At 39.5% G+C, this 14,137-nt stretch overlaps 1 protein-coding gene across 7 annotated transcripts in view; it reads right to left on the minus strand.

Moving 5' to 3' along the window:
• The window catches only part of TEX2 (testis expressed 2), a 49,289-nt gene that overhangs the window by 31,568 nt on the left and 3,584 nt on the right, over positions 1-14,137 (minus strand). The gene's annotated exons all lie outside the window — the stretch shown is intronic.

Genomic DNA, 14,137 nt, shown 5'->3' on the forward strand with positions numbered 1-14,137 from the left:
TTGCACTTTCGCATCCCCAGTGCACGACTTATAAGATAACTCTCTGGTATCCAGTGCCCTCAACATCTGGCCCAAGTGATATTTCAGTTGAGGGGACTGGTTTCCAGGAACAACCATTTCTATTTGGGCAAATAATAATTTTTAGCCTTCTTTGATCTTGCTGGAACTTTCTAAATCAACCCTATTTATAGGTCGGTTTTGCTACAAGGCAGTTCATGCTTTTCCCAAGCATAGCTGTTCAAAGCTGTATCTTGTATCAAATTTTCAAACAATTGGTATATAAAAAAAACAGCGTACAATACAGGAGAAATATTGTAATGCTATTTACTTTGGAGAGCACATGTGTTTTGTTACCACTAGTGACAGCTCTTCAACTAGGTGTTCAGTTTTGATAACAACGACTATTTCATCAGGTTCTTGAACCATACATTTTTACCCCTTAAAATCATTCTAACAGATTCACTTCTTACTGATTTCTGGCTATGTTTTCCTCACTTGTTACCTCCCCTTTTTCCTACTCCTCACCTCCTCTCACAGCTGTTTGAAGACCCGGTGTTGCTGACCTCCCCGTTGGAAGGGGCACAATTCTGAACCTATCATCTGCAGATTACAGCAATACTTGTAGAAACATAGGTTTTCACTGACTCTGTTTTGAAAGCCACACTGTCCCCAGCTTCTTTAGCTGCCTCTTTAGGGTTTTTTTTTTTGTTGTTGTTGATTCTGAAGATGTAAGGTACCAGTTTTATTTACGAGGCAGGCAGGCCTGAATAATAATCTTAGATCCTCAGGCTTCAAATGATTCAAAACATGAACTTTTACCTGGAAGGGAAAGAGGCTGCTCGGAAAATAATTCCTTTCCCCTGAAGGTTTGAACTTTGGATGCTTTTGCAGGGTGGAATGAGAGAGCTGCCAGCCAACTCCTGCCACTTCCACTTCTCATGTTAAGGCACTGCACCCCCACCACCCACATAACAGCAGTTTAGACTCCTCACCTACAGGCATTGCTTTTAAAGCACTACAACAAGAGGCAGCAGCAAGCCAGGCGAACAGTGCACGTACGCGGTGTGGGAACAGATGATATTTCTTGCCCAGCCCTTTCCTACTGAGCATGGAGGCAGCACAGTGCAGGAGCTGAGGACGCGTTTTCACCCAGATGACAGCACGTCTGCCCCGCGCCGTGATGCACCTGCTGACGAACAGGGACTCCCAGGGAGAGACCAGGTGTTGGGCAGCGCTGGGTCACGTTAGGCCATGACACCTTTTGTAAGTGTCACTGCAGCAACGTGTGCTCTTATCTACACCAGGAATGACTAATTGGGAGTGCTGACAGAAACAGCTGAGCACCCGAGATCTGTGCTTTTGCCCAACAGCACGAACAGTCTTCTCCAGGGCTGGCAAACCCTCTTCCTTTTCTCTGCAACGGACAAACACACCCCAGCCTTCCTTCAGCTGAGCCCCAGAAACCACCTACTTTACAGCACTGAAGTGCCTGTTTTAGACAATTATACTGTCAACTTTATAGACAAAGCAAAGCAATTATTTTCACATTAAGGATTTAGAAAGCGATTCAGCCAATACACCAAGCAGCAAACTAGGAACTAACTTAAAAGAACAGGTCAAAATTGCATACACCACAATCATTTTATCCACTCATACACAATTCAATTTAGCCACATTTACTAATTAAGGGATATTCAGTAGAGCAATTCATTTTTTTTCGTAATCATTCAGTTAGAGAAACAGGACAGACTGGGTAACTAAATTCACACATATTGCAACAGCCAACTATTCCAATCACATTGCTATTACTTAATGCAATATCTACACCGGGGGAAAGGGAATGCCATATTAGCAAAAAACACTTTCATCAAAATCTGCAGCAAGATTCAAAACTTGTCAGAGTATTTTCCCTGCTTGTTGCTACTAAACACAGACCACAAAAAGCGTTTTCCACAAAACAGAAATTCCTTTCGTGCTAAGTAAAGGTTATTAAAAAGCATTGTAATACTTTCCCCTTTATCTGTCAGTTGCGTCAGAAGAACAAGGCCTCAATGCTATTCAGGAAGCCACTAATTTGATTATTGATAATGCCACAATTGTACTTCATGCAGATTGCCATCAGTGTTCAAAGGAAAAGATGTTTCTAACCGGTTACATCTCTGCTTTCTGCAATCCTTCTGTGCCATCACTCTTCAACAGGAACCTCCTGCTTTGGCAAACTGCCATCACCTAGACTGGGGAAAAAAGTAGTTGTTCTTTAGGACTGGTGGGGCTCTTTTTTATTATTTTGGGTTCCTTGATAGTCATTTCCAGGTGTCAGACTGAAGACAGATATATGATTCATACTCTAAACCTATCCTCCATTTTGGTAGGAAGAAGAAGTCGTGTATTTGTTTTATACCATCTTTGAAACATCTATGTGGTGTGACAGAAGAGCTACAGAAGATCTTACGCTAACACAGACAGGACCACCCTAATGCATTAAGCCACTGTTCCCAAAGCAGGCTAGAAGCATGTTAAATGTTTCGCTGTTTGGGAATACCTGCGTAAGCCAATGTGATCAGAAGTTCATACTGGCTCTCAAAAATTATAGATTCCACTTCATTTACTAGAGACAGCCAGTATCTTCCTTCCAGCACTGAGAGATATAGGAGGACTGTTGCTATCCTTTATACTTATTTAAAATAAACAACAGAGCTCTCAGCATCAGACAAAATTCCTTCTGTTAAGAGTTAGAAGTCTTCATTTCAGGTCCTTCAAAACAAAGCACAGTATTAGTGACCCTTATCAGTTACAGTCTTTATTTAAGCAACATTTTACATCATCAGAAGTTTACATCTTCCATAATCCGTTACCACTCCTTTGCCACAGAAGTAGTCTAGAAAGCCAATTCCCATTTAGCCCAGAACCATCTCACTGAAGCAGAGATCATACCTACTGGGATGTTATATCACATAAGTTTCATCTCATTCAGCAGATTTATACCATAAAAGACAAAAAAGGATACAAAAACCAAATTTCAACATCCTTTCCTATCCCCATTCATATGTCTAATTATGACCAACTAAATTCCCCTGGCATCTCCACGAGTTAATGTATTCCACGGTTAACAACTATTATTCCTTTTACATCCACTAGTCATTACTTTTAAATGAACTACATAGAAAGTGTTGGTAATTACCATCACACAATAGCCCCGTGGAATCTTTGTGTCAGGGATCTAGTTACCCAGCCTGAAGATAATACTTTAAAGCTCACTTTCCAACGGGAGTAAGAAGGAAGTTTTGCTTCACCTTTCCAGTTCACACAACTGGACTTGAGATACAGAGGGGATAAAAGGTGGAAAAAGAGAGGAACAAAACCCCAATAAAATCTGTTTTAAATTTAAGCACATTAAAACCAGAGCATCCTCACAGACAGAGGCAAACTTTTGTCACAGTCTAAAGCCAGCTTTTTCCACTTTTCTCTTCTAAAACTGCTATACTACCTGGCTGAAGCACTCTCTTCAGAGTCACCCTGACAAGCCAAATGGGAGTAAAAAACCACTGGTCCTGAGCAATAAATACATAACTGCTGTTCTCTTCTAAAAGGGAGGAGAGACTAAATCAGAACTTGCTGGTGCTGCAGAAGTTCTGCATCTCAACAGAAAATGCTTTATATTACAGAAATAAAACATCAAAGCTTACACATAAAAAATTACATCCTATTGAGAGGGTAAATGGTGAGGTAGAATATAAAACTATGCAGCATTGTAACTCTCTCCCTCTTATCTCAGTTGAAAGAAAAAAAAAAAAATCAACTCCTCATTAATCTGATGAAAGATTAGCTAAAACCTCTGCGGATTAGTCCACAGTTGAAAATGCTGTCCACATCACTGATTAAATTAAAGGTCACTATAAAATCTTAAGGCAAAACTTTGACTGAATGACTTATAAAAAAGCATGTTTCCAAAATGAAGTAAAATAAGCTGCCTTGAATCCTAAATTAAAAAGGGCTTATCAGAATTGTACTAGAGAGTCTTTTTTCCCAACAATTCAAATGCACATCAATACGTAAAACTGCCTACAGGTAACAAGTGAGCCTTCAAGGACTTTTTTTTCATTTATGTTTATTTCACTAATAAAAAAAAAAAACCTGTCAATATTCACGCAACTGTGAAGTTAAAACAACCATCATACACCTTCATATGAAAACAGCAGAAAAGATATTAAAAATAAATATGCTTGTCCACATGAAGCTAAACACAGATACACAGATGAGCAGCACCAACTAATAACTCAAACTCTAGGCCTCCATGTAAAATGTAGTTATGAAAGATCATTTAAAAAGGAATGGATCTACAGATTTACAAACCATAGCCCATAGCTATCTAAAGAGATTTTTTTTCAGTGGATTTTTAATGATTCATCAAATCTTACATTTCACATGTACATCCTTCATTCTAATTTCATGTTTTGCAGAGGATTAGCATGCAAGGCAGAACTAGTGCTTTAAGGCTTTTTTACGTGACAGGACAAAACATAATACACAATCATGGTTTCTTGATTTCTCAGAGATGTTTTCAAAATTAGAGCAGGCGGTATTCTCTGGTTTAACTCAACAGGACTAAAGCATTTAATACTTAAAAGTATTTAGGTTTGGACCAAGCACATCCCTAAGCAGCAAGGTAATAAAAAGAGCTACAGAACCATGATGGACCAGTGATGTCACATTCATGTATTTGACTGTCCAAGCATATTCCAGAAAGTCACAACGGCAGAGCAAGAAAATTGCACCAAGGATGGGGGGAATCTTCACACTCAACCTCTCTCAGACCAACTCAAACAAGTGGAGTATCTTTGCAACACTGCGCACACTCAAGGAGCCCATGAAAAGTTAATGGAGAAAGGTATGACCAGCATTTCCTGCTACCTGGAAACTGCAAAGGCAAGAAACATAAATCAGCACCACATGAACAAAAAAGCTCTTTGTGATCTAATTTTGGAAGGAAATGCCTTATGGACTACATTTCCAGACTTCTCTGAAAGCCCTGAGCAGGTAATAGTGTTATTTGAGTTTCAGTATTAGGAGGGTGAGAAAAATTTTGCTTTAACTTACGTCACTGAAGAGTAGTGTTCACACAGCACTTTGAACGAATGTCATACAGAATCACTAATTTCTTAAAACAGCAATAGCAAAGACTAAGAACCAAGTTAAAGCAGCTGAAGAGTCACACAACCCAACTTATTCTAGCAAGAAGTGTGCAGAGATCATAAACTACTACTAACAGCTTCTATGCTTTAAATTCCTTTGACTTCTAATTCATAGAAGGATCCATAGAAGGTTAACAAAATGTAAAGTCAACTCTGAAGAAACCTTGTCCTAAGAATAGCAGGAAAACAAAATGTCAAACTCTGCGCAGAATTGGCAAGTACCAGGCATCTCTCTCTGCTTAAGGCAACATTAATCTCATTTCATTCAGATTTATGTTCAACTCAAATACCTAGAAACTAAAACACAGAAGTTCAGCAGCATTGTAGCTTTCCAGCTGGAGGACGCAGTGCAGTGAGGAGGGCAGGAGAACATCCAAGATGCGAAATTTTCCCAAGACTGAAATGGAACCTAGATGGCCCCTAACAACCTGAATTTTTCCCATGCTAAAGACAAAGTTTTTGCTTATTAAAAAACAACAAAGCCAAACACACAACACACAGTCAAACCTCAACGAGCAGAGAGTGAGGCTCAATTAAAAACATTAGGCCAGACAACCCAGACTTTCCCAGCTTCCCAACTATCACAACATAAGGGGTGTTGGGGTTTTTTCAGCTTGGCAAAAAGCTTCTAGAGCCCTGCTAGCTGTCATATACATTTCAGCATAGTCTCTCAAAGATTACTTTTGCATTAAAGAGTGGTTTAAGCATTTTATGATTAAAAATACTGGACTACGAGAGACAGACAGACAAAAAAAACCTTCTCAAGTGCACAGGACTGAAGCAACCATTAAATTCCTAATCATTCTATTACAGTACCTTCAGATATTTTACAAAATCCACAGAAGCATTAAGGCAAAAGAAGTAGAATTACGTGGCAAAAGCATCAATATGTGTGTTCTCATTTAAATGTTTTCTTATTCTTTCACGTATTTATAACTCTAAACGTTTCAAGGTGTAAACTTACTAATTGACAGATGTTGGCAAGAATCTTCCCTGAACTTTGTTCTCCAGAACATGAAAGAGTTCCCTGCCAAAAACAGGATAGTAAAATCAAAGCCACTAGCTTGATTTGCATTCCCCTCCATCTCTTGCATTAGACACAGAGCAATACTTAATGGATCAGTTCAAGCTTACTGGTGGTTTGTTTGGTTTTTTTTTTTCTTTTTTTCCCCCAAGAGCAATTGAGGTAACTCCTGTTTCTAAAAGCTGTGATACATTTTAATTGCAACATATGATAGATCAGTTACAGATTGCCTGACCTTAACAGCTGCTTTACAGGCTGGACTCTTAATTAAATCAACTGAGTCAGAAAATGATGAGCACCTCCCACAACATATTTTCTTAATCCTAATTGCTAAGAAGCTATGGCAGGTAGATACATGAAAGATAAACAACTTCCTGAATTAACAGGAGCATTTTACAGAAAAGTAGATATAAAGACACCATATTTCTCACAAGGAAAAAGAAAATCAGCATGCTGTGATGACACAAAGTGAGGTCCTTACACACCTTAAAGTCCTTTTGTTTACACTCCTAAGCAACAAGAACATGGGAGGATCTTTCCTACTCTATTTTTCTCTCTCAAAATGTGGGTACTGTTAACACACCTAGAAAGATTATTTGTCACGTGAGTACTCTCAAAAAAAAGTAAACAAAGTAAGACTGGGAAGAACACAAACAGTGCTCTCCTCTCCTTTTTTCTTCAGCAGCATGGATCTATCCCAACATGGTCTTTCACTGTGTGAATGAGGCCACAAGTGGAAAATAAAAAAATAAATCTCTCTGAAAGGTTTAAGTCAGTTAACAGTTTTCTGAACTTTTCAGAACTCCTTGAAAAGTGTTCTTACTACCTCTGGTGAAAAGGATCAATAATGCAGGAAGCAACACAGACAGCCATTACTCATTCTCTCTCAGCTCAGAAAGCAATTATTTGTTCCTATACGGTATGATTCACTCATACAGCATGCAGACACAGACACAGGTCGTTATCTTGGCAGAAAGTAGACCTCAGGAAGACTAGTGTGATGGGACATCTGTAAATGAAATCGTTCCTCCAGGCCTCTTTATTTCAGAGATGCACATACTAAATTCTGATCGGCTACACATGGAGCTGTAAAACTCACAGCTCTCACTTTTGCAAACGTTAATCAGCATAGCTGTCTCCAGGAATTTCATCTGACAACCCCACAGGCCGAAAATGAAAAGGTCAGAGTGGGTGTCTTGTGGCAATACATACCCCAATTCCTCAGTTGCCTGCTGAATTCATAGTGCAATATGAAGAAAAGACCTTAAAAATAATTTTTAATGGATTTTTAAGAAGAACCCCAGTTCTACTTTAAGTTCAAGTAGTATTCATGCAAGCTCTCTACTGTCATTCTCCTTTGTAGTTACTTCCCTGTAAAAAAGGGCTAAAATCTTCCCTTTCTCATCCTATGATATTTGCTGTTCAATAACCAGGTATTATCAGTGTTCTGTTTGCCCAGCAAATGCCTTCAGCACGGTAAAAGCTTCAACTATTGCAGACAAAAATGTCTATAGCCTCAACTACTTGACAAAATAGGTAAGAACAAATGCACTCCACTGTATGTGGGTTACATTTTATGCACGCACATGCACAGAAAGAGAAGTGTCATTTAGTAGCTTCAAGGAAATGAATTTTAGGTCATCAATTTTAAGGTCTTGATTTGCCGGGAGATAAAAGAACAGCAAAAGCCACCAGATGGATTCAAAAGAGCAAAGGGAAATAAGTGTCTTTGAGCCATATCCTGCCTTGTTCAATTACAGCATTATGCAGGCAATTCTAATTTCAGGCATATGGCAATGTTCCTACATACATGCTTAATAAATCCAAGATGCATTTGTTTATCAAATAGAGTCAAGCAGCTATACAAGCTCTGAATTACACACACTGTTATTAAGTTGGTGAGTACATACATACTCACTTCCTCATACATCACCATACAGCAGGGATGTGGCTGTCTAAGTGAGGCTTTTAATTGCTGAGAGGTCAAGTCAGCGAAGCCAAGCATGGGTGGCAGCTGCAGTTGTCTTCCAGGATAAGGTGACAAAACAGCGATGACTGAAGTGTGAGGAAGCTGCACCCATCCCTAAGGAGCTGTCTCTGCCATGCCATATATAACAAAGGCTTTAGAGACAAGATTGATTGCTCTGTGGGGAAACGGAAAAAAAAAACCAGTACAAGTGGAAATCTAGACATGGGATGGAAATCTTTTCACCTTGGATTCACCACCACACTGCGAGACAAGCTCCTCTCCATTAAGCCGTGGAACAGTCTCCACACCCCCTCAAAAGTTCTCCTGAACTCCATGAAGGAGTCAGAAGTGGGACCATAACAGACAACGTCTTCTTTAATAGTGTGAGATCTGAACAGATCACACAAATCAGCTTTTATTTGGCTCGGGGTATTGGAGGAGGAGGCCTGAAAAGCCACTGTTCACACCGTACCCATTTTGTGACTAGAAAGAAATGTGCAGGACAGTCAACCCATTGCAGTTGTCATTGGTAAATACACCACTTAGGGCATCTGGATGTGAGAAGCAGATTTTAAAAATATATCCTGAGAAAGTAAAGTACTAAAACAACACTCATGGTGCAGCACAGTGTTTTACTCATTTTTATCATTTTAATTTTGAAGTTTTAGCTTGATTAAAAGAATAATAAATATCTAGCTAGAATTTTTAAAATCTGGCCAATAAAAATGAAACTGAAAAGTTGTCCCAATTCATCAGAAAAGCAAGGGTTCATAAAATCTGTTCAATACTCAAAAACAATTACCAATCCACATCTCAAAGCTGCACGACAAATGGAGATCCATACAACTAAATATTTATGCTCTTACATACAATACACCTCTAAATGAATCTTTTCACACACTTACAGAGTTTTCTACAACTGTTAGGCACAGATCCTCAGCTTGCCTGTAACCTCTAGACAGTGTTAAGGCATCTTGGAAAACTCGGCCTGTTATCATAAAGGGAGTGATAACTGGAACTACAAAACAGGAGATAGTTTGCATACACAGCTGGTCCCTTCTCCATCCACATCTCATATTATTCACTAAAATAGCATACAAATAGACCAGTGACAATTTGTTTCCCATAAAAATACTTTTGTAAAGTTCTCATGCATTTTCTCAGAAGGTTTATTAAAGACCTGGCAAAGCCTTTATTAACTAGCACATTTTTGAGCTGACAGACATTTAGGATTATCTCCCCCTTAGTTCTTCCCCCTTCTCCCAATTCATTTGTTTAATACTTCAAGTCAAGTTGAAAACGAAGAAGTGTGAAAGCGATTAGACAAAAAGAACTGCTACTGAGAAGGTCTTACAAAGATAAGCCTTATCAAACTTCACAGCAGCTACAAACAAGAGAAGAATCGTACGGATCACTTTCATTTACCACCAAAATGCGTTTATTTATGCATTCAACCCCAAACATTACACAAGAGTATTAGGAAAGAAAGTGAAGCCCCTCCGGGCAACAGAAATGACAGATATGTATTAAGCACACAGAATGGAAACACCCAGCTTGGAAGGCACCCAGAGCAGAGATCTTCACCTTGCACTGGGTACGCTGGGGCAGGGAGACAGGAACAAGAGGTGGGAGGCGACCAGCGGGCAGGGAGCCGGGGGTGTGGGAATGCTACGGGAATTCTGCGACTCAATTGCGAGATTATCATTCCCGGCCTCAGCTAGAGGATGCTCTCGGAAACCTGGCAGAGCCCCACTCAGGCGGGTTCTCAATACTCAGAAGTTTCAGAGGAGAAGGTAACACAACATAGTGCAACAACAAGCCAAGAGACAGAGCATGCCGAACTTAGATGATCACTTTCACTGTGTGCTTTTAGTATCACATGTTAAGCAATATTTCCTAATCAAGTTACCACAATCACAAGTGTGTGAGCATGACTATCTCCCTTCCTCTCAAAGAAGCCTTATTCTTTGAGCCTGTGTGGGCTCATAAAACAGACATTTTTACTTCCTCAGTCTTAATCCTTACTTCCAGTGAAACAAAATTATTTTTGCCACTCTCTATTTAATTTCAGATCAGAACTTCACTGCAGCTCATGACAGGCTGCATTTACGTTTCAGTCCTCTGTCATCCGCTTTCAAATTCCCAGTATCAAAGGAGAGAGTAGCTTGGTTTACACATATATTTTTGCAGCCTATTTTACAACTTAAGTCTAATTTAAACAAAACACATGAAATCCAGAGTAAGATCTATAGTCTTACAGCTCCCAGTCCTCTTCATAAGCTACTAAAACCCAATATAGCAATTTTTAGGACTCAACAGATCCTTTAGAAGAGCACCCCAATTCCTGAATATGCATTTTCATACTCTTTAAGAGATCCTCTTTTAAGCTTGACCATCTCATCTTCTCACAGCTTCAGGATAATAATCCTGCATTGACAGGATAAGTGGTCCAGAACATGCAATACGTTCACCAGCACTAAGGAACGTTTCTGCAATGCTCCTGTCATCCAACACCAGTGGGGTCAGAGAGCATAACAGTTAACAAACCACAGAGACACTAGGTAATGAATATTAAAGCCCAGCTCACACAACAATTCATTTGCCCTACCCTCCTGGCCTTCATGGGGAAACACCACTGTTTACTATGTTTTATTGATCTTCTGTTATCCTTTGTCCATCAGTCATCTTGTCTTTTAGAACACTAACTTAACTGCTGTGCTATGTATTCATTTGGACTTTGCACAGCAGAATAACACACCTTGCTGTTCAGAAAGGAGAGAGTTAAAATAAATAGGAGAGAAAGACAATGCACAGAGAGTTGGGAATTTTGAGGAGCAGGAAGGCAAGATCAGAGAATAAACCCTCTTTTACCATTACATTCTCATGTCTCCAAAGACACTAACAATCAACTTCATCAGAGACAACAGTTCCAAGTACCCAGAGAATAAAGACAACTGGTAAATAACCTGACACCGTCGAACTCCTCTCCTCACAGGGGTGAAGCAGGAAGAAAAAACACCTGCAAAACTTACCGGGATTACTGCACACTGCAGATATTTCAGGCACTCTAACCTACTGTTGTCAAAACTTGCTCCTCTGCTTCCCATCTCCCAGGATTTCTAACAGGGGCAGCACTGGCCTTGGCTAACATGGGAAGTTTTTAAGCAACTGCTCTCAGATGCCTTAATTGAGCAATTTCAACTTAAGGCACTTGCTTTTTATTTTCCAGAGACACTGGTCATCAAGGACTCCATTAAAGGAAATGGTGACGCATCTGTTTATCAGGTCTTAAAAGGGATACCTCCGTAACCCTGGGGATCCAAAATAATTCATTACTGTAACAGCCTGGCTCCACAGCAAGAAACTACAGAGAAGGCAAATAACACAGGAACAACAATACAGGCTAACACTGCATTACAGGACCGGTCTGATTGGAAGTCTAACACTACATTGGGCATATTTTTACTATGCTTACCAAAGAGAGGGGATTTTGCTCTGGAAGCATACTCAAAACTCATGAAACTAAGTTAGCACATGGCAGCCTCCAGTGCAAAATTACTCCAATAAAGGACTTGTGTGAAAGAAACTAAGCATCACCTTAAAAGACTCAAAATTTCATTTGCCAAGTAAGAAGGTACTTTTGGACCTACACTATGCAAAGCTTGGCCCAAATCCAAGCAACTCCATTCACTTCCAGTTCTCCTGAAGAAGAGGATACTTAAATGCTATCTCTCCAGGTGATTAAATCTCAGTCCTCGCAATGTTCCCGAGGGAACAGGCACACACAGGCTAAGGCTGTTGGGTGAAGTTAAATGTTCCCAGCCAACGTGCAATCTTCATGTTTTTTTGCCTCAGACTGGAAATGGGATCTTGACCAGTAATCGTTAACTTCTGCCTTCAAACTTCTCGGTTTGTCATGTTAACAGAAGCTTAAAAAAAAGTTAAACTGTCCAAGAACAGATAATTCACAATTCTGGGAACAGCCGGTCATATATTTTTATGACACAATAACTGGGATTCTGTCCCACACATCCAGAAAAGAAGCTGGATTCAACCACTTTTGGTACAAAAAAACCCCAAACAAACAAACAAACCCAAACCCTTTACTTTGTGGATCTGAACCATTTACCACAATCCTCTACAATAATGAAACAAGTGGTACACGTTTTTTAAATTAGCAATCAACAACAGCTTTACACACACCATAACGATACGCATCAGTGCACTGAAGGAATAAACACAGAATGGGGAATACTGATAATCCTAAAGCTTTCACTATTTACCATAGTGCCTCCGAAGGCCTTACGTCTTGCTCTTAGACTAGAGAGAGATTTCTGGGGAACAGACAACACTGTACTTTGCAGTTTTGCCTTTGCTCCCTAAATGTTAAATACTGCTTTTCCTCAAGCTATCTATGATTGTGTTACTCAGCTGAATTTAGAAAAATTGTTCCCAGATTGCACGTATCTTCCAACTTGCAGTTTCCATTCCAGTCTGCAATAAGGTTTTGCAAATACAAGCTCATTTCTGTATTCCATGCCCTTTCCCAGTAAGCCTAATGAAGATGCTGCCTCCCTCCCCTACAGATCTGTGCTATAGAGGTATGAAGCAACAACAGAAAACACTTAGAAACAGTGAGGCAACAATAGAAAATACTCCGTGTCACAAATTTCACCAATTTCTCAAAACCACAACATCCAGATAGGAAATAGTGTATCTGAGACAGCAAGAGGCATCAATGAAAAGGTCCCAAGTATGAAGCCTGGCAGACCTGGAGTTTGTGCATTGTTTCCCATCAGTCAAGTCTCAGAAGAGTTCTCCAGAGGACTTATTGAAAAAATAATAATAAAAAAATATTCCTGCCTAACCTAGTTGAGCAATCTCATTTTTCCTCCTTTTCTTCATATCCCTTCCTTCCCTCAACAGTAATGCTCAGCTCCACAGCATATACTGTTGTTTGCTCATTTCTCAGAATATGGATCCAGCCTTTCACTAGGAAGAAACAGCACAAGATGTCCATGCCTTCACGTCACGAGGGTTTGAGGACTATGAAGATGCACCACTCCACTTGCTTCAAGAGCTTGCTATAGTCCTTTCTCCCACCAAACAGAGCAATTCATTCTCCTAAACACTAGCATTAAAGGACTCGTATATGGTATACTAACTGACAAATCTCTATCATAAAACAAAAAGGATACTAAGATGGAACTAAAGTAATTAAATATCCTGTTTTAACAGTATAGTATACCAGAAAGCACTTATCTGGTATACAGAACACACAGCATTTTCTGTCTTCAAAGTACACTGCTAAAAATAAAAACTAAAAGCCCATACAGGATCTTTCTTTACAGAATACATACTCCTCCTGAAGAGCTGATTAACATGGTTGCTGTAAATCCACAGAAGGAATGCTTGAGTAGATACCTAGACACAAACACCTATGTCAAGGCCTCACACATACATAATGAAGGTTAACGCTATCTTACAAACAACATACTTCAACAGAATTAGTTCATGTAAGTACTACTCTTTTCATCTGAAGACTTCTTTTGCACTACATCACACTGTGAATGTGGTAATTTTCATATAAAACCGCAAACACTGTCTCCTCAACAGAACTTTGGTGAGCTACACAAAGTTATGCGCTATAGCTGTAAGAGCTGCAGATGTTATCACGGGGCAAGAAAGAAAAGACTACTCAGTGGGAGCCTTCACACCAACTTAGCTTTGTAAAACTCAGTAAGAGGTTAAAATAGATGAAAAACACTAATAATCAAAAAGGCACTTGGAATAAAAGTTTTTACTGCACACAAAAAGTAGTGAAGAAAATTAGACTGCAGGAATCAAGTCTAATAAAAATCAACAAAGCTACTAAGCTGCTCTCTCCATCAAACTCTCTTTTAAGACTCTCCTTTGTCATGATGCCTTAAAAAAAGCTTAATAATTGTATTA

The sequence above is a fragment of the Nyctibius grandis genome, chromosome 15, assembly GCF_013368605.1.
Source record: "Nyctibius grandis isolate bNycGra1 chromosome 15, bNycGra1.pri, whole genome shotgun sequence".
In the NCBI taxonomy this organism is placed as follows: domain Eukaryota; kingdom Metazoa; phylum Chordata; class Aves; order Nyctibiiformes; family Nyctibiidae; genus Nyctibius; species Nyctibius grandis.